The sequence below is a fragment of the Prinia subflava genome, chromosome 1, assembly GCF_021018805.1.
Source record: "Prinia subflava isolate CZ2003 ecotype Zambia chromosome 1, Cam_Psub_1.2, whole genome shotgun sequence".
NCBI lineage: Eukaryota > Metazoa > Chordata > Aves > Passeriformes > Cisticolidae > Prinia > Prinia subflava.
The window spans coordinates 9835336-9857373 of NC_086247.1; the positions used below are offsets into that span (position 1 = coordinate 9835336).

The following is a 22038-nucleotide window of genomic DNA, read 5'->3' on the forward strand; positions in this document are numbered from 1 at the left end:
GAATTAGTTAGGACTCAGCATAAAAAGTAAAGTAATATGAAGGTTCTTTGTTACCTTCAACAGAGGTAGCTGGCACAAGAACTGAAAACTGAGTCCTAGAAATGGGTTCAGCCAAGAGTGCCCATAGTGGAATAAGCTATGCAGCCCGATCTCCTGTGTAAATGTACCCTGAGGTTACTTTGGCTTGTACTTGCTGCTGAAGGGAGCTGAGGCATTACCTAACGGAGGTGAATCATTTGAGCATATCCCCTGGCACACTTCTCTCCTCATCTTCCCTTCCTGGCTGCCTGTCCAGGGAAAAGGAGCTTCTGATAGCTTCCACTTCATCCAAAAATAGATCTTGTCCCTCTCTGATCACTTCATCTGGCAAACCAGACCAAGAGCTCTCTCACTGACTCACACACACCAGTAGCTTAAGTTTTGACAGCAGATGCAATCAGTGGCCCCAAGTTTTCTCTTCTGATTCTCTACCAGAGTCAGTACTCGTGCAGCAAGGACATAACAATGAAGCATCTTTAAAGCACTGCAAACGAGAGCCCAGCATTTTAATGTCAACTGGTGCTGATGAGGCTTAACCTAAAAGCCTCAAAGTGAAGCCTTGCAGGAGACAGCTCACAGGCAAGGCAGACAGGGACACTGCTGGCATTAGGACAAGCAGATGCCACCTGAAATGAAGTTACCCATCCTCATTAGCCAGTGCATGCAGTCAAACCTAATAATGAGCTTACTGTTCTCTTCAGTGCTTTTTGCCTGCAGGCTCTAAACTTTGTAGATCAGATGAACCTCCAACCACACTGTGGGGACAGTGTCATCTGACAATGGCTGTGAACAAGATTGGTAGGGAAGACAATTTTTTCCAGTCCCCAGTTAAACCCAGCAAAGAATTAGGTAAAAGTCCTTAGTGGATGCTAAGAGTTTAACATACTGCCAGTTTATCCTCCAGTATTTAAGGTGAACATTATATACACTTATATGAATTGGAGAATTTAAAAAAAACACATACACTTTTACAGTTTCCTTGGTATTATTTATGCAGTAATGGATGACAATGTTATTTTGCTTTACTTAACTATGACCAACCCAGAGCTTAATCCTTCCAAAATGCAATAGGGAGAAAAACAACACAGCAAGATGTATTCTGCTAATTGGGCTTCCCAATATGGTGTGAGGACATTTGTCACTCAGCCTGCTTATTCAGTGCTGCATATTCAAGCTGTTTCAGCAGGTCTAGCTACTCTTGTGGGAAATTAAGCTGCAATCAGATTCTGCAGTCATCCAGGTCTAGACTGTGATATTGATCACAAAGCAGACAAACTGAAGGAACAAGGTTGAAATAGCCACTTTGTATAAGAGCACAGTTACTTGACAGAAAGTGATCTTTTGCAGATGCAAATCTGCTATGCAAGGTTTAATGTGGTTGATTCCAAAAGCTGCGGAACTGCTGAGAAGCCAGTGTGTAGGAAAGACTCCTTTTATTTTAATTGCACCTTTCTCATGTCACCTAGTCTGTGAATCTGAATTACATCAAACCTTGGAGTTTGGTGTAATTCAGGATCTCTTTCAGATTTGTAGTCATTAATCACAGTGTCTTTTATCACAGATGTGTGAAATTTCATCACAGATGTGAAAGAAAAAGCATGTCACTTTGATGTAGATTGCAGAAATCTTTGATGCAGTTTCTCTGTCCACAAAATCTTTGGTAAGTCCAATCTCCTGCTTGCAACAGGAATCACAAAGTTGAAAACCTCAGGAAACCTATACAAGTTCCCATCGTGTGACAGATTTTCAGCTGGAAGCTTGGTCCATTTTGATTCCTTTATCAATACTTGATAACCACTGTACATGGGTTGTTGAAGTTCTTCATGCTTTGTACTAATTTTACCACAGCTATAAATGACATGTTGACCAGTGAAGCAAGAATGAGATGACATAATGGAAACAAACATTTTCATCTGCCAGTTTCAACTAGCTGCTAATTCAATGTGAAATGTAATATTGATTATACTCTAAGTGTTCCTGTCCAAAGATGAGTGGAAGTAGGTATGAAATGTGAAACAATTTATTTGTATACAAACAATCCTGGCTAGAATGGGCAAAAGGCTGTGTAGAAATAAAGATCCTGAACACTGACTTGTAGAGCACAGATATAAATTCCAGAGAGCAAGTGATGACAGAGATAGAAATGACAGTTGTGAACTAGGATATTATTAGCTCACAACCATAGGTTCCTAACAAAAACCATAAAATCATTATAGAATTTTTTTATTCTTAATTAATATCTAATGTGCATTATACAGGAAACTCGAAGGAAAATGCCAGCAAATTGATACAGTCAGTAAACCCAGGCTGTAGAAAGAATATAGTGAGCATGACTACAAATGGAAAGGAAAGGAGTCTTATTCAGCATAATCATAGTTGTGGATTTTAAAAAACCTCAGAAAATGTAACTATCCAAATAACTTCTAATGGTATCTTACAAACTCTTCTGAGATCACAACATCCTTCACATGTTTTCATTTGTAAAAAGGATAACCAAATTTACATACATGCTTAAATGAAACACATACAAAATAAGCACCTTTTTAAATTATGATTTCCTTTCCTATCATATTTTTGATAAACCCCAGAGAGTAAACTAAATTATTGATTAATTTGAAAAATATTCAAAAGTATTTTAAGTGCACTTGCTTCCTACTCTTAGAAATATTTGATCCATTACTTCCTTCTCTGTGAAGTAATGTCAGTGAAGAAAATCCTTGGTTAACTTTTGAACAAAGACTGGAAATTGCTCCAAAGATATTCCCTTTTTCATACCCCCAGAGTGCCTAGCAGCAATGTGCACCCTGTTATCTTCATAGCTGGAACTGCTAAATGAGAGTCCCAGGATGACAGAGACCCTCTTCACAGAAACCTCACTTTGGTGGGCTGCAACAAGCCCTGCTGACAACAACTCCTAGTGTTTGAATTACTTTCTATCTTACAACAAAAAGACTTTGTGCCAAAATTCTTTCCTAGGACCTAACTGGTGCCAAAGGTCTTTCCCTCAAGACCAGCAGCTAGTGAGTGCTCTACCAGAGTCCATAGAGAGGAGAAATGGCTTGCACTTCTGAGAACCAGGAGTTTCTACACTGTGCCTAAGCAAAAGTCTAAAAGTTCATATGAGCATCATATTCTTCTCAGAATAAAACAAGCAAAATGAGAAGTATTGAATAGCAAACCTAAGAGACCAAGAAGTTCACTGCAATATCCACCAGAATGTCAGTTTAAGCCCTGCAACTTACAGCAAAATACACTTTTACTAGAGACATTTTTCCCTTAGAGAATTAAAAACCACCAAGTCCAAGCTGAAGGAGATTGGCTCACAGCAAATAATTGAAAATCCTCCATGCTCTGGTCTAGAGTCAATTCACCTTATTGCTGTAAAAAAAACCAAGCCATCATTTGATAGGATAACCCTGGTTAACCATTCAGTCTTCCACTCATAAGACAAAGATGACAGGTCACAGTGCTCGTTGCTAACAGCAAAAATAACTTCTTCATTGAAAATTCTGTGTCTCTATACAGAATTTTTGTTCAAAAGATGATAAAAAAATCACGTGAAAAACCATGCACAGAGAGGCTCAGTCTGGTCTGGCTGAATTGGCTTTGAAGCACTGGTCTCTGAACCACATGCTACAATTAACAGGTCCCTTTCCTCATTAATATTGCACCCAGCTGGTTCAGACCCTGTAAGGATGGCTCATCTGGCACCCTGATGAGATCAGTGGAAGAACATAAATACAACAGAAGCCACTGCCATCAAAAAAAGCTGCTTCTTCAGCATAAGAAAATAACTAATTTATATCCAAAAAGTGATATTTCATTTTCTCATTCTATGACCATTGAAATAATCTGGACAATTTCTCAATATTCAGGGGAAAAAAAAAAAAAAAAAAAAAGCCAGAAGGTGTGTCACAGCACTAGGCAGGATCAAATAACACAGAAAGAAAGCTAGTTCAAGCTCAAACTCAATTTCTTTTCTTTTATTTGGTTTGGGGTTTTTTTTTCATAATAGGATGTTCTTGCTTTTGTATCTGCTAAGATGCAAACATATTGAGCCAGAAAGGTGTACAGACACAAAATTTCAGAAATTATAGATTTGGTATCTGAATTAGATACTGTTTCCCAACAAAGGATCTTTAGATGTTTTAGAAAAATTTATTAGATTCCAGTGCATCTGAGAATGTTATCAGACTTATCTGACAGAGAAAAGAGAATGATATTAATTGCTACTGGCAGAGAACAAGTCTGTATCAAGCCTGGGCCAAACCTCTGAAATCTTGGCCTCTACTTGTAAGAGAATGTTACAGTTCACTCCAATGATGCTGGAGGTTGAAAATACTTTCTTTTCATGTTCAAAGCATACACCTAGGTCCATTAAAACAAACAAACAAAAAACAAATAAACAAAACCCCCCACCAAATCAACAAAAACAACTCTTTAAATCAGCTATTGGCTTCCTCAGGAAGCCAGTGTTTTGACTGCTTTAAAAATTGGTCATTAAAAGACTTACAATAGGTTTCTTTTATCAACTTATTTCTTTTTGAAACAGAAACGGAGGAGAGAACAATTCTTTTTCATCATGTTGACAGCCACTACAACATTTGTGCCTTCAAAATAACCAAGTTTTCCATTTCTATAAATTAGAGAAAGGACACCTCAGTGTGCTCACTCATGTTTCACACAGACCTGTGAAGTAGTGATTGTGCTTGTGAGTTTACAATTCTTGTACTTCCTGTGGATTGTGCTGCCTCTCCCGCCACAGCCGTGAAAGGATTTCCAAAGCTGTTCAAAACGTTTATCATGTGAAGAAGAATTGTTATGCTGAGTGAAATCTTACATGTTGAAAAAGTCCAATTCTTCAGAAGCCTGTGTTCTGCCAACTTGACAGGCTGTGAGGGCATTTGTCCTGAGGCAAATGATACACTGTCAGCCCAAGGGAGCCTGCTCTCCTGAAATTTATCTGGAATACCACAGCAGATGAATCACTCTTCTGGTAAAAGCGCCCTTGTGTGTACTATTAAGAAAGAAAACGGGACTCTGAACACATTTAGCAGATCTGTAACTGGAGTTGAGTAATGCAGCCAAGCCCCAGATTTCAGCAACACACTCTACTCTGCCCTCACACTACTTGTAAACAACTTTCCTTGCTGCTTTCCAGCCAGCTCACTTCCCCTTCTAATCCCAGGAAGTCACTGCACACCCTTAAATGCTGAAAGATACATTTTAATCAAGTGGAGAACTGAACAGTAGCATAATTTTACTTAAAGCACATACCAAGCCACACTTTAGAGTTATTTGAGGAAGGAACCAACCACAGCCAGGCAGCCCCCCTTGCACAGTTCAGGCTGGGTGGTCATTTGAGCCAGGGACAGCACAGTCAATTCAGACAGATGGCCACGAAGTCAGCCCAGAGCATTTGGGGAATATCCAAGATGTTAAAAAGGAGATGCACACCTTCAGCTCCCTGCAGCTCGAGTAGCCTAGACCTGCAGGAAGAAATTTATCTTTTTTTACTCTTCAGTAGCTCATCTGGGGAAAAAGTGCACTGGGAAAAATGCAATTCAGGCTCAATAGACTTTCTCCTGCTATGTTTGTGTGTGTGTGTGTGTGTGCATGAGATGAGACTGTCAACATTTTAAAAATTCTCTCCAATTATTTGGACCCAATATGATCTAGTGAATTCAGTTTATATTCACAAGAACCTTAATACTCCACTCTATTGCAAATTTATAATTCTTCATTACTCCCTACACTTGTTCTATTCCTTAGTCTGTATTTTTTCAGATTTCACACGTATGCTCTAGGGTCTGTGTGCCATGTTTCTTGGTATATTAATTGCTGTCTGATCACAGGGAGCTGGGACAAACTGTACAGTACTCAACAGCCATTTCAGAAGATGGAGAATGAAGAAAATTTGCTTTGATCATTTAAGGCATAATGAGACACACAGCACATTTGGTGAAGAGGGCAGCAATCACCATATGCTGATGAAGACCCATAATTCAGAGAAAGATGGGCTCCCATGCTCACAAAATGCAAGGACTAGATAAGGAACAGGAAGAAACAACACTGTGTTAAAGAAGGAACATCAAAAGCTGGAAAAAGCTTTAGCAATTTGTGAGAGCTAATGTTTATCATTAATATTGTATCTGGCTTTAGCTCTGTGCTCCCAGTGAATTAAGAACTGCAAGCAAACCTCTCACCCTGAGTCAGGGTGAAGGAACATGAAGATATCGGAAAACACATTGCTTCCTACTTTTCATTTCATCTTATTTCCTTCCTCTTCCTTCTTCCTTCCTTTCTTCTCCCTGTGTAAGGGACTGAGTACGTTGTCCTCTACTGTATCATCCATGTCCTCCAGATGATGTCCATCCACAAGCCAGGGGAGGGAAATGACACATCTAAAAGACACAGATGCACATTGCAACTACTGTCCAACAAAGACACAGAGAGATGTGACAAAATCCCCATTACACTTTGTCCTTCCATACATATCACCTCAAGGTCAGTAGCTCCCACTACTTGCTAGCTACAGCCACTGAAATTAAAATTAGTAAGCTTTGAGTCCCTTTAAGTATCACAGAGGGAGGCCCAAAACTCTTTAAGCATAAAGATAACATCTGCCTCAGAAATGGAAAGCCAAAGAATAAAGCCCAGACAGAACCAGTTGCATAAAACACGTAAACTTTGGGCTACTCATTAAATACAAAACACTTCCATGTAAGAGAAAAGTCTGTAACAGAAAATTTTAAAGCCCTGAATATACAGTATTTTTGTATCTACATTTGCTGTATCTTATATTTTTACAGGTGTGTAAAAACTAGTTATCTCTAACATAAGTAGAAATGCCACAGATTTACCAGGGTGACTTGGAAAGTTAGCACAAAGAGGTCACACTTCCAATCACATTAATATACTAACGTGCCCAGCAGTAGATTATGTTAATTTTTAAAGTAATTTTTAAGATTTGCAATGCAACACTTTCCTCGACAGGATTTCTAAGCCTTCTTGGAGCTTATTAGTCTGCCTTTATCAACTAAATGTCAGCTTTATCAAAGTCAAATATTAATTATTAGTGATGGGTGAACCTCAAAAGGTTCAGAGGTTTGGTCTAGTTTGACTAGACAGGCATGAGACCAGCTGCTTGTGCAGATCATTTCAATGCCAGATTGGACTCCTGATTCTGCAAATGTCACACAATTATTGCAATGTAAGCACCCAGACAGAGCCTGCTGCCTTCTAGGAGGATACTGGAGTGTCTTGAGATCAGCAAGCGTGGGGCTGACTCATCACTGCCAGACTGCACCATCACAAACTTCCCACAGCACCCACTGCAGTGGGTGTGACAGAGGGCACCTTAACAAAAGTGCACTGCAATAAAACCTGTACAGGGGGTAGGGACTAGAACTCTAAAGAGGAGAGGAGAGGGAGAGAGAAGGAGAGGGAAGGAGACACGCTATGATATGCTGAGGTATTCTACTAATGAGTCAGAAAAGTCTTACAAATATTCCAGGACAGACTAGTATAGATTTGTATAAATTCAATGACACATTAGGAGCCATAAACCCATGAACCTGAACAAAAATCAATATATTTGCAAGGGCTGTGCTTGAGCTGAGGAGTCCAGCCTCTTCTCAGGACTTATTGGCTCAGCCAGAGTGACTTATTACTCTAGCAGAGCATGCCAACATGGCTATATGGCTTTTTGGTTGAAGCTTGCAATAAAGAATACTGGGTGTGCCAGTATACATCAGTGAAGACAGGCCTGAGGGGGACATGTGTGAGGAGCCACGCTTTCAGCCTGAAAGTATGATTACTTACAAGAAAATGAGAAAGTTCAATTTGTTTCTGTGATTCTGTGGGTGACCAGGTGAGTTTTACTGCATGGCAGAGATTTACTGGGAAAACCTGTGAACAAGTTGAATCACCAGCACTAGGACTTCACCAGCTAATGCTCTTCCCTGTCCTGTAACAATAGTCCTTCAGAGCAGAGCTACAACACTAGTTCTTTTCCTCTCTCTCCCCTTTTTTTTAAACCTGAAGCTGTTGTTTGACATAACTATCACCATTACTGCTTGTAGGAGACACAGCAGATGATAAACATCCCAGCTCAGATTTCTTCTTCAGTGCCTAAGGGTGGTCCATCCCTTTCCCCTGTCACCTGTTGAATTTTTAAGCACTGTATGCAGAGCTTATAGATGAGAAAGTTCCCTGCATTCACCCACCTCTTTATTGATTTTGAGGCAGCCTTCTGGTAGAGGGGGGATGGGAAGGCATTACTTTAAACTGACAGCCAAAACTCACTGAAATCTCATCCTTCTGTTAGTTTATTTTAGTCCTGCCATTGCATCCAGAGGGGAAAGTGAGCACTTGCATGTCAGCTGTTGTTTAAGAAAGAAATACTGATTTCTCTTTCATTTTGAAAAGAAACAGGCACATCTCTCCAGGGGATGGTTTCACCTGCATGAAAGAAGGTGATCATGTCATTTCCATTTCCTCTGGGGAAGTCTTTTCTCAGTGCTGCAACTTTTGAGACAATTCCTGAGGTTCTTGTAACTTTCCTCATCCATTGCTTGGGGAACTTAAAGATACTTAGGTTTCTTTGCACAGTGAAAACCAACCATCGGGAAATGGGCACTGGTGACATGAAGTGTAAAACTCCACAATAGATCTACGCCTAAGTAACAGAACAAATTGGTTGTGAAGCAGAATCTGAACCTAGTTCTGCCAAATCCTAGCTAGCTCTATAGTTGCTGCACCAAATGCAGGAGCAAGGAAAGACCAGCATCAATCTTCCCACATCTATAGGGTGTCTACATCTTACCCCTCTGTGTGGAGATGGCCAGTGGTAGAGAAACATGGCTTTAGATGAATCTTTAGTTCACACCAGCCCAGCTACACTTGTGACCTCAGTCAGCACACGAGCAGAGGTTTTAAGTAATTGTGTCAAAACCTGAGTCGGGTGCCTGTGACATTATGGCAGTAACAGCAGCAGGAAGCACAGGAGTGTATGACATTGCAGCCCTAATGAGAGCAGCAGACAGTGGAGCAGCAGATGTGATTTCAATCATATCAGTGACACAGACAGGCAGTGTGGAGGCAGATGGGCCTCTGCCCGAGCACAGGCAGCCAGCTGCAAGGTGGAAGATGCTGCTTCAAAGCTGGTGAGACAGATGCTACTTTGATGGGAGTAGGACTGCAGCAGGACCTGCAGCAGCATGACCTGCAGCAGATGCTGCAGCTGCTGCAGAGCAGTGGGCAGTGTTTAAGATGCAGCTGCAGGTACTCTTTGCTTCTGAATTCCTAGTGGTCACCACTTGCTGAATGGGGACAAATTCTTTTACTTTTACACAATAATTTCTGTAAATTATTGGGGGGTGTCAATGCGTGGCACTAAGATGAGACCAGGATAACATTTCTTGGTGATGAGCAGCCCCTACCCCACTTCACAACAGAATTTACAAGCCGCTCAGTGGAGTGAAAAAAAAAATAAAAAGAGAGTTACTCTGAAAAATCCTACCTGTACCCCTTATGCCATTTTGTAGCTGAGATTATTTTATACCCCAGCCTTCTCTGTGAATGTAGACTCTTGTCAGCTGGAGGAGAAAGTGACTGTGACACTTGATGAAACCTTCTCCCGAGATTGTATTGCTCCCAGGTTTTCACCAGCTGAATGTCTCCATGCCCAGCCTAGGTCCTCTCAGCCTTGTGACTGTCCTCTATTGAGCCCAGAGTGAGACTATTTCATCAGGTAAGTAGTGGAAATTATGCAACCTTTTCTCAAACATGGCACAACATTCTGATAGTTTGGGACATATGAAACTAAAAAAGATGACACTCAAAGCAAGAATTTTGTCATGAAGTAGTTTTTGTTCAATGCCCTTTCTCAGAAGCTAAGCATTCAATATGAGCCTCTGGATTTGCCCAATCAACACATATTATTCTGGTAGAAGAAAAGCTTCAACACTAAAATTCAAAGATTTTTGAAATTGGGAGATAAACAGAAAAATAATTCTCTACATGGCCTTGAGATCATGCTGAAGGAAGAATGGATACTACAGTCATTGTCAGTTACAAAGATGTGCTTTGTTCATTTAAGGAGAGTCTCAGTCCTCTTTGAAAAAAAAGGTGATGTTTTCATTCACTATCCATTAGAACTATTCAAACATTTCTTTAAGTTATTTGTAAGTCATTCTAGGCAAACATTTCCAAACTGTGTGTGCAGATGAGCCCTTGAGAAGTAACTGGATTCTTCTTAGTTACGCCGTAATAATTGACATGACAAGCTCCAAATTTCTTCCTTTCCCTCTTTTTTTTTTCCCCCCTTCATTTCTAACTGTAATTTCTATTCAAATGAAATCTTAAATATTCTGCCCTGACCTTTACTGGAAGGAATTTAATTACCTATGGAGTTTACATGAATTATATGGCCTGTTTGTTTAAGATTAATATTACACAGAGATCAATAGAGCCATGGAACATCAGTATAAAATGGCTTCTTGCAAATGCCACCAAAGGTCACAAAATTCTTTCTGGAAAAAGGGAACGACAGACATGGCATGGCACATTCCTGTCGTCAGTCCAGTGTATGTCACTGCTGCTGCCTCTGCAGCCACTCAGGGATGATTTATCAGCTGCTAGAGGACACTTAGTACAAACACACTATAAGAACCAGCTGAGGAAAAATTAATTGAATGCAGTTATGACTACAATTCATCATCCTCAAAAAAATGGCTCAAAAAGCAAGAGAAGGATGATACATTGACCACAGCTCAGATAAACTGCTTCTCATAATACTCTTTGGAAACAACCTCTTGCTCCCACAAATGCAATGCCAGTTTCCTTGTGGAAAAGGCAGCTCTTATTCTTGGTTTGTGAGATGGAGAGGACACACACTATGCATAGTCAAAAGACTCATTAGAAATTACATGCTTGTAGCTTGGTAGAGCTTTCTGTGTGCCCTAGGTGTGTTTACCAGCAAATTTGAGTTTATTCTCATATTAAGTTGATGGATTTAGTGCAGTGGAAATGCAACACAGTCAACACTTCCCGGCTGATCAAGACTAGATGGAGTGCCAAGAAAACATTTCCCCATGTTAAAAAGAAAATGGGTTGAGAGAACAGAGAAAAAAGAAATAGACAGTATCCTACTGTTAGAGCAGTGATATGAAATGGGGTATTGGGTTTGTGTGGCCAGGTTTTGGTGGGGGGTGGGGCTACAGGGGTAGCTTTTGTGAGAAGCTGCCAGAAGCTTCCCCCATGTGTGGCAGAGAGAATCCCTGGCAGCTCCAATACAGACATGCTGCTGGTCAAGGCTGGGCCAGTTAGAAATTATGAAAACACCTTGGTCATAACACACATAAGAAGAAAAAAGATTATATTGTGCAAATGTAATTGCAGCCAGAGAAGACTGGGGAGAGAACATGTGAGAACAGCAGCCCTGCAGACAGCCAGGTCAGTGGAGAGGGGCAGGAGGTGCTCCAGGCACCAGAGCTGAGATTCTCCTGCAGCCCATGGTACTGCTCACGGTGAGGCAGCTGTGCCCCTGAGACCATGGAGGTCCATGGGGATGCAGAGATCCAGAGCAGATGAATGCCTGAGAGGAGGCTGTGACTCCATGGGATGTCCATGGCAGGGACCTGCAGAGAAAGGAAGAGAGAGGCCCATGCTGGAGCAGATTTCCTGGTAGGACTTGTGACCTGGTGGGGGCCCACAGGGGAGCAGCCTGTTCCTGCAGGTCTGCACCCCAAGGAAGAGTGACCCACATTATAGAAATTTGTGGAGAACTGTCTCACATGGGAGGAACCCCACCCTGGAGCAGGGGAAGGACTCTTCTCCCTAAACATCGGCAGGAACAACCTGTGATGAGCTGACTGTAAACCCTGTTCCCATCTCTCTGTGCTGCTGGGGCAGGAGGTCAGGGTGGGAAGGAGGGAGGGATGGGGGAAAGTGTTTTTAAAACCTTATTTTACTTCTCATTATCCTGCTTTGATTGTTAGTAAAAAATTCAGTTAATAGCTCCAATTTGAGCCTGGTTTGCCTGTGATGGTATTTAGTGATCTCTCATTGTCCTTATCTCAGTCCCTGAACCTTTTGTTATATTTTCTCTCCCCTGTCCAGTTACGGAGGGGAGTGATAGGCTTTGGTGGGTACCTGGCATCTAGACAGGGTCAACCCACCACAACCTCCAAAGACATACTACACCTGAGTCAAACCATAGAGTTCAACTGCAGCTTTCCACTGAGAAAACTCTATTTTTAACAATAAATGGCCATATTCAGACCCTCACCAGAGTCAAGCACCAGATGCAAAACTTTTTGCTGATATTGCTAGTGTGAGGGGAGATTTTCACAAGTGTTCACAAACTAGCAGCTCCCACTGTGACATATTTTGAAAGAGACCATTAATCAGTGTACACAGTCCTTAGGACTTCTAACCAATTAGCTGTGTGCCAAAATAGGAACGAGCTTTTATGAAAATCAGCCCCTCACTGTGGTAATTAGCAGGGTTGTTTCATTTTTTAACTGCAAGATGTGGGTAGAATGATTTTAACTTGACTTTGAGACCTGCAGGTTGTATTTCCTGTCTCTGAAAGAGGGAAAAAGCAAAGTGGTTCCCTCATTTGTAGACTTTGATGGAGTTCTCTGGTGACCATATTTTGGATCATGGTGTGAAAGCCTTTCTCAGCTCTACTTGGGATAAACTTCTATTGGGAAGTGAGACTTACCAACTTTATCTCCAGGGTATGAATTTTTGGGGCTGTAATAAACAGAGATTATAAACTGAAAAGTTGGTTTTATTGCATTTCTCCATAATAGAGCACAAAAGCACTTGACCAAGGACCTCTGTTCTACAAAGCAGTACAGCATGCAATTTCATACATAGAAAGATCACTTGAAGCTATACAATCTGGGGCTTCATTCAGAGTATGTTTGGATTCAGGCCCTTGGTTTGATCCACTGTGGAGGGCAGGCTCAGAAGCTGAATTGAAGTGGGATAAAACTTGGATGTTTAAAAGGCCCCAAAATCCATGCAGAGTTTTGATGTGGAATTATGCTCTGAACAGCATTAGCATTATTAGCAATCTTTTAATTACTCTGTGAGCCTCTTTGGGCAAGCCTGGAGTCAGAACACCATGCTGAGGGAGTATTCAAACAGAAATGATACATTCAGGGTAATAAAACTCCCATTGTTTCTATGTCCTATAATAAAGCCTATAAACCACAGATGCGATCAAGACCATATTTTGCAGGGCACTGCACATACAAGCAGGATGAGAGAGGCTTTCCTCTGCTCACAGACCACGAGAGAGGGAGGGAGAAGGGTGAGGATGAGGGAAAGGGACTTGTCTCCATGGCCAGCTTGGCAGGAGCAGAGCCCAGCTCTGCCTTCTCATTCACAGCCCTGCAGAGTGGGAAGTACTTCCCACAAGAACCAATTGCAGCTCAGATGGATGTTTTAGGTTCCAGTTACAAAAGGAGGCCTCAATGGGCAGCCTTCTTTGCTGGCTTTGAGCCCAGTGGTCAGAAGAGGTCTGTCCACTCACATGAGCAGATGTGCACACTTACAGTGTGGCTGGGATTTTACCAACCAGGATGGGCTGCACCTGGTCCCTTGTACAAGGACAACTGGAAGTGTTCTACCAAGTGTAGCAGCTACCGAGCAACGGGGGGCACTGATTTCTGGTGTAAAACCACAGTTCCTACAGTTAACTAATGAGAACATGTTTGAGTTTTTCACCTATGTGCCATTTGGCTTTGTTGAAGTAGTTTAAGTGGAAGATGAAAATTTCCATGTACGTTCCGTGCCACTGCCAAACTTTTACTGGTATCACCATCCCTGAGGCAGGCTGCTGACACTTGGGCCTCACAACAGATCTCTGTGGATTTCTACTTTTTTGATAAGTGACAATTGTACCAATACCAACCCATTTGGACACATGCAGAGGTGAAATCTCCCAGAAGCCTGGAGATAAGTGCCATTTGGTGAGTGGATTTGTGTTAGAGCATCACCCTCACTGGCCAGGAGGCATGTTCATCAGTATCATCTCTGAAGACCTCATGGCCACCACTGAATTTTGAGTGAGTCTTTGATTGGTTTTGTGGTTTAAGGGAGGGGATGGGGGTATAGGATAATAATCATCATCTTTGCTGCAACAGCAGAGCATTGTAGCTCAACCCTGAGATTCTGCATTGTGGTTGTTTGATAGGTTTTGTTGTTGTCGTTTGTTTGTTTGTTTGTTTGGGTTTTGGTTTTTTTCTACTTAGTAAGACAAGACTATGATGGGCAGCAAAATATCTTATCAATAGATTGCAGTGGTAGTGACACAGGACTTTAACTCAGGAGTGTGTATCTACATCTCTTTTGTTTCCTTAAAGACTATGTTGTATTCTAATGTGAAAGGTCCAGAAAAGGTCCACAAAACCATGTGGACCAATTTCTTCCAGTACAACTTTAAATTAAAAGTCTGATTATGCAATTACGTGATAACCTGTAAGAGAAGGGTAAGAGAGGGTTACTGGTTCATTTCTCTTGTGGGTCAGGATACCACCTGAGATATTAAAGCACTTCACAGGCTGTATGATTCATTCTACAGAGGAAAGAACACACTTGAAAATAAAATTAAAATGATGATGTAAACTGAGTAACAGCAGGTTTTTATCTGTGCATGCTATATCAGTGCAAATCTATGCAAAGAAACCCCTGCAACTCAGCTTGGCCCCTTTAGGCATTTCTAAATATTCTCAATTAATACATAAAAATTGAAAATCTTAAATACTGGAAAATATATTACAGACATTATCATTCTTGGCATAATAAAAATTAAAGCCAGAATTGAACATAAAGCATATTTTACCACATCTAACTTTAGCTATGATTATGAATTCTCATCATTCCTTCACCAATAATTTCAAGTATTAGCCCAAGGCAAAACCTTTTTGGCATTCTCCTTATATTACCCATCACAGAATATGTCAGTTTTAGTACCTAGGCCCTTTCATGTGCCTTTCCTTGAGGTGAAATCCTTAGCTATGGAGCAGCTGTGGCACTTCACCCAGTTTTCCAATGCTCTTCATGCAATTTCAGCCTGTAACCAAGCAGAGCAAATGTTTATGCACAGAGCCGAAACAAATCAGCACTGATGCCACCACTGAGAACTGAGTGACCTTTGGCAGAGGAACCCAGCTTCCAAGGTTCAGCAGGCAATGAGGATTAATTTTATGGTCTGGACAGAGTCCTGAATTCCAAGCATAGAAATTAGATGTTTGTAATAAGCTATTTACAGTTGCAGTTCTATTATTTTTATTGGTCCTCAAGGACCCACAAACAATGCAGCACATTTTGGTCACCGTCTCCTAACTCATTGTGTATTCACTGTCTCCATAAATAGATATTGCTTGTTGGACAGCATCCTCCATATCTCTCTTTCTCAAAGCAAGGAGCCATTGGGCTAAGATTTGCAGAGGCTGAGAGTGAAAGAAGAGACACAGATTTCTCAGGTCCCACATGGAGTGGCTATGACTCTGTCACCAGGGGGAAAGTTGGGAACTATATGAACAGCCACGGCATTTTCAGTAACACATATTTGCAGAATGTCCAAAAGAGGAAAATTCTGTCAGAACGTAGAGGATAAAATACTCTGATGAAATCTTTTCACAGTGTTGCTATCAAAGCCTTTCCTCACTTCTCTCTGGTACCTGAATACCACAGACATGATATGCAGCACATTTTATCTTTGCTTGCAGTTTTCATCTAATGCATGAAGCCCAGACAAAGCTCTATGGAAAACTCATTCTAGGTAGATGTGTAAAGTGTGCTGGTGAATGAGGTAAGAGTAATTTTTCCTGCATGCCCACCCTAAAAGCTGCAGAGTGAGGGCCTGAGTTGCTCTGGGGTCTTGGCTGGAGCTGGCATTATAAACCTGAACTCTACCAGGCAACATTTTACAATCACTCAGCTTTTCTTCCTCCATGAATCTGTAGAATCTTCCAAATGTTAAGTACGGGCAGTACAGCTTTATCGAGCATGAGGCTGGGAAGCTTCAAATACAAGGAATGTCTTAGATCAACTGCAGTTTGAGCAGCAAATTTGGTCCATATACTGCTCTTTAAAACTGTTTTCATGAACCAGGCTCACAAAGTGACTGATAGACGTATTATACTCTAATAGTGTTAACTACATGTTAAAGCAAAAATACACAAGGACTGCAGCAAATACCAACAGAGAAATTGCAGATTAAATTAGAAAGGGAATGTTTGTTTTTTTTTCCCACACGTTCCAAATAAATCACAGGGAACACTAAGCAAGAACTGGGATGGGTAGAGGAGGTGCGGTATACTCCAGTCCAAACTTGTGTCATCATTATATGGATATTATCAGTATGATATCTTCTTGGAAAATTACAGGAGTGAAAGGAAAGAAACAGCATGGGAAGAGTCCAGACCCTCAGTCAGTAGTGTTCAGAGGACCAGAGAGAGAAACCCATAGTCAATTATTAACCAAGGTCAATATTTATGGCACGGGGAATCATTTTACATTTACATTATTCATGTAGAGACTTGTAATGAGCACTTCATGCTTGAATAGAGAATGTATATACTGGGATAATTTTAATAAGAAAGCTCACAGGAAACAGAATCTATTTCCTCAGAAATGGTCTATGTGTCTGTCTGTCTCTCACTCTTACTCCCATTGAATCAGTCAATATTTTCCACCATTACAATTCATGATCAGAAATATCCTTCAGCTGGAAGTTGGTAAGAATGGAATGAGATGTTTTAGACTTTGGTTTTGAAGCTCCTATTTATGCAAACTGAATCCAGACTGTGGATTTTTCTTGAAAAATGGTAATGTAACCTAAATTATGTGAGGAACTCCAGCTATCCATTCCACATACCCAAACAGACAGAGGCCACTGCTGGGAGTATTTTCATTGCTCTGTTTGATGAAGTTTCTGAATCACACTTCCACTTGCTTTGTGAATCCTTCCTCCTCCCAGAGTGTGTATCAAGGATAAGGATGTGATAAACACTCTTGAACTAGGAAATGACAGCTTTGCTGTGACAACTGCTGAGGAAACAAGTGGCTGGGTTATATGACTGTAACATATGAGCCCTTGCATTTGGGATTTGGCTTGTATTCCACACATTCATGCAGCATCAGTCATTCACTGAGAGCCTGCTCTTTATGCTGTTGCTCTCACACAGAGAAAAGAGTATCACAGTATGCTGAGTCAGGCTTTAAAGGAATTTAGGCATATAAAGATGCTGAATAGCTTCTAATAGGATTTCCAAATATGCCTAAGCACACAACTTCTGAAAGGCACCTCTGAAAACCCCATAAAGCAGCTATGTGCACCTTAGAGTGCTTGAAAATCTTTTAATTGAAAGCAAGTAAATTTCTTGCACTCTTTTCCTGTGATTTTCAACACGGGCTGGAGAGCTTTAACTGATCTGGACTCTTTAGTTGTTGTGTCCTTTGAAAATCCCAGCCTAAGACCTTATCCATTGCCAGCAACATCAAAGCAAGGAAGCTCAGCAAAGTGATTTAGAAGTTGGTACTAACAAGCACTCTAAATCAATCCAAAACATGTCTCATGCTGGGTGACGTCTGCTATTGATCAAAGGGACAGGACAAGTCAAGTCAAGGAAACATGATTGGGAAAATAATAAAACAGCCCCAGTGAATGTTTCAAGGTTTTTCTTAGCTTGAAGGATGGCACTAAAGTGCACTCTGGCTGAGAGGTGATCATCTGTGGGATACTCCCTAGACAAAGAGGAGACATGGTACATTAGAGGGACAGTAAAATGAATTTCTCTCCTCATGATGCCTTCTTTCAATCTACAGTTTATTTATGTTCTTAGCATTAAGACTATACACAACTGATTCCTTTCTGACAGATGATGCATTGCTTACACAGCACAGTAGATTGGTACTTTGTAAGGACCTGGCAAAGCAGTTGGTGTGCCTCTGAAAAAGCTGTGGGAGACGTCAGCTCACAGACCTGCTGATGGAATCAGATAGCCTGGAAAGTGCAGAGAAACTGGGGGACCTAGTTCCAGGACAGGGCTCTTCTCAAAAAGAATCCTCTATAGGGGTCCATCTTACCTAGAGGAACTTTTTTTCCCTGAGGTCACTTAGGACACCTTCTGTCTCAAAGGAAGGTCAACTTCCATGTTTTATGCATGCTGGATAGAGTTGTGTAGCTTCTTCTTTTTCTGTAAGGACTGAAAATCTAATGGAGAAACATCTTACTGGCATGATTTCTGAAGGCCACCCACACATCCCTGTAACTTAAACCTCTGCACTTAACACAGGGGTAACATGTCTCCCCAGGGAAGAGAGGGGAAGGATTAGTTTGCAGAGTTACAAATATCTGCAGAGAGGGAAGCACATGAAGCGTGTATGTTTTACAGAAGGAGCTCAGGAGAGGGGGAGAGAAAAGCTCTTTTTTGCCTGGCAGGACAGATCTTCATGCTCCAGGGGCAGATGAGGAAGCGGATGCAAGGTCGTGACTGAGAAAGGTGAGATGAATAAAGGCTGAGGATCTCCTGATATAAACTGCAGGCTGTCCTGGAGATTGCACCCCTCAAGAAGGGCTGTGGGCTGGACAACATTATCCTGCACTGGGAGACACTGTGAGCAAGGCCAAACGAGCAGCCCCCCTGCCTCAAGTCAAGAAGTGTTTTCTCCTTGGATGCAGATTGTAGCCAAACTGATCCGTTTGCACTTTTCTTCTTTTTTTTTTTTTTTTTTTTTTTAATAACATAAAGTAGTTAATGAATTTTAAAATATCAACCTTAAAGCTGATCCAAGCTATTCCATTGCAGCTGTAAGAAAAACTACACTGGTCCAGCTGGCTTGCTGCAGAATAACTCAAGACAGCTGGAGCCATGGTTAAAGGAACCTAGTCCTCCACAGCTGGGATGCCTAATGAAAAAGGATCGTGTGACGATCCCAGAGAATTGCTACTACAGAGGAGAGAAACCCTGGAGACAAGGTAAAGATAGTCTTTGAGAGGTGTAAAATTCTCACAGTCAGCCAGAGAAAGTAGTTGTCTGTGCAGGAGAGCCAGCTCAGCCTGGCTTCCTATGGATTTGCCTGTGGTGGATTCGTGGCTGTCTGATCTGAAACAGATGCCAAGCGTAACTTTTATCAAAGCCAGGGAATTAAAAATCTCTCTCTCCCAGAAGGATTCTCTTCTGAATCTTTCCCCCAGTGAATGGATTAATAGTCTCTATCTCTCTCCTACCTGCCTGAGACTTGCAGGAATTTGCTACTGCTTTGTGTGACTGAAATGAAAAGAGTGAGTTAAAAATGCATCAGATTGAGGAAGGACACACAAAAACAGAACGTGATCTACTTGTTTAGTAAAACATACTGAAAATATAGCTGATGAGGAACATGCCATCTCCACAACATATTATCTCTTTAGCCCCTGGATTTTCTTCCTGGGCTGGATGATTTTTTTGTTATGTAAGGAGTGGGAGAGGAAGGACGGAGTTGTGCATTAAGGACACTGAGGACTTACAGCTGGCAAAAACAAACCCGTTATTTTCAGCTACTCTAAAGAGCTCTGGATAAGTGCAATCCTGCAAGCTGCCTGCCTGCCCTAAGTAACAGGAGTTTCACTGGCTTGCATCAGCCAGCCTTTGGCTCGTCTTATGCTAACCAGGCCAGTATTATTGTATTACATTTAATGGAGCTCCTTATGTCATTCCAGCCTTGCTTCCTTTTTCTGATCCATGTGCTTTCCCTCCCTCCCATCACCTCTCCCTCATCTCAGCTGGAGTATGCATACGTGTTCCTCTTCCCCTGTACCAGACACCACTGCAGTGCAGTGCTTATGATTACAAATCATCTCATTACAGCCAGACAGCCACTCAGCTGGATGCAAATTACTGACCTCCTCCATTTACGAATGTCAGATTTTTCAGGGTGGGAAGGGAGGGAGGAGCAGGGTGGAAAGCGTTCCATTAAATGGTATCCATCAACCCTATCACATTTATAAGCTAATAAAAAGGCTAAAATGAAGTTCATTGGACTGGCTGGATCTAGCAGTACCAGCTGGTTCTATGAAATATTAATAGAAACAAGACATGTCTCTGTGTTGGAGTCAGTTAGGTGAAAGGATGATACTCTTATTGATAAGTTACTGCCCTGTCCATTCTTCTGAATGACATCTTCAATTTTCCTTCTGGTAGTGTTAATCCTCCTCTGCATGTGACAAGACAAGGCTAAAACACAAGAGATTCTACTGCTGAAGAATAAAACCACATATTTTATAGGGGATCAAAAAGATACCCTTAACTTGCAGGTCACACCTACTATTTTGACCTTTTTCCAGCATCTGTGAACTTTGCTGCCTTTGTGTAATTCAAAGGCAGAGCTTTGGCTTTAACTGGTAGAAGGAGACATTGCAGGGAAGGTATTGAACCTGAACCTTGAGGAAAAAAACTGTAATAAAGAGTTCAGGATGATGACAATGCTGTTTAGCAGCATGGCAGAAGAGCTTGATTCCGGCTTGATCAGGCTTGACCAAAGTTTTCCCATTTTGGTGACTTCTCAGTTCAGCAAGTTCTTAGACTTACTTTGAATTAGGAATAAATGTGAGCTCAAACAATCTGCTGTTTGCTGGGATACCTAGGCAACCTGGACATTCATATATCAATGCAATTAGCTCAACAGATCCGGACAGATAGGGCCAAATAGCTTGAACAGAAAAGCCAAATAATAAACAGGCCTGCACTAATCTCCAAGATCTACAGATGGTCCTTTCAGGTTGCATGAGCACTATAGCGTTAGAGGGAAGGAAAATACCCAACGACGTCTGTCCTATTGCTGAGCAGATCATCTCCATCCATGTTAATATCAATTAAGCACTTCTCACCAACACTGAGAAACATTCTCATCTAGCCTGGGCCAACCACCCAGGCTGCTAGGGGTCTCTGCAATTACTGGGAAGTATCAACTGTAAAAGAGAACGAAAATAACTAAAGGAGGAGATCTCTTTGAGTTACTGCAAACAAGAGTTTCACAAAGACAGAAATATACATCATAAAATTTTTGTTCTACAAATGCCTCCTCCCAAGATAATGGCCAGTCACAGGCTTTTAGAGACAAGAATAAATACACTAGAACATATCTGTTGGCAGAGCCAGGCAGATGCAATGATAAATTAGCTGGCGGGTGGAAGACTACCTACTGTGTAGAGAACAGGTTGTCAAACAGATTCATTTATGGCTGTGAGAGTGATCAGTTGGGTTCTGAACGGTTAGTGGAAATAATTATGTCACATATAAACAGCATGTTTCTTACAAAGAACAGATATGCCATTGACTAGGTAGCAGAAGCACAACTTGTCACTGAGCAAACATACGCACAATAAATTTGAAGCATCAAATAAAATACTTTAGATTTCCCCAAAAGAGTTCAGTTCAGAGGGGAGCTCAAGCATAAGCAATGTCAGTCAGAAAGGTAGCAGTTGCAATGAAAGGCTGGCAAGAGGTTTATAGCAATATACTTACGTGTTTGTTTCACCCAGAGGGGACAAGAGCCAAATGAGTCTTCAAAAAACAGTAGCTATTGCACACAGAGGCATCCATTTGCCAAGTGTCATGCTGCAGAACTGCTTACAGCCAAAAAATACCCATTACTACAGTGAACAGATGTGAGCAAGAATAACAGGAAAGAGAGTTGCTAAGAGAAGTTCTGAAGTGATATTCAGAATAATTCAAAGTACAGTAATACAGGCAGGGAATCTCTCCAGGCAACAGTAAACCAGCCGTATCTTCACAAAGCGTTTATATTATTCCCATGTTTTTTGCAAACTGCTGGCATTTTAAACCATCTTTCAGGAGTAGATTCATGGAGTTGGTACCCCTGCAAAGATGAACACAGGCAGAGGAAGGAGATAAACATCCCTTGAGCTGTATGAAGGGTAGACAGCACATAACATGGTAATCTGCACTGCCTTATGGTTCTGGCCTGACTTGT

General features: G+C 41.4%; 1 long non-coding RNA gene across 2 annotated transcripts in view; it reads right to left on the reverse strand.

The window, feature by feature from the left end:
• The window catches only part of LOC134561952 (uncharacterized), a 61809-nt gene that overhangs the window by 20656 nt on the left and 19115 nt on the right, over positions 1-22038 (reverse strand). Inside the window, exons 5-6 of one of the 2 annotated variants that reach the window (XR_010083030.1) lie at positions 6299-6443; positions 1507-5528 (exon numbers count right to left, since the gene is read on the reverse strand). The exons of the other annotated variant lie outside the window; for it this stretch is intronic. This is a non-coding gene — a long non-coding RNA (uncharacterized LOC134561952). Of the gene's footprint in view, positions 1-1506; positions 5529-6298; positions 6444-22038 lie in introns of those variants that run through there. 2 annotated transcript variants of the gene reach the window in all.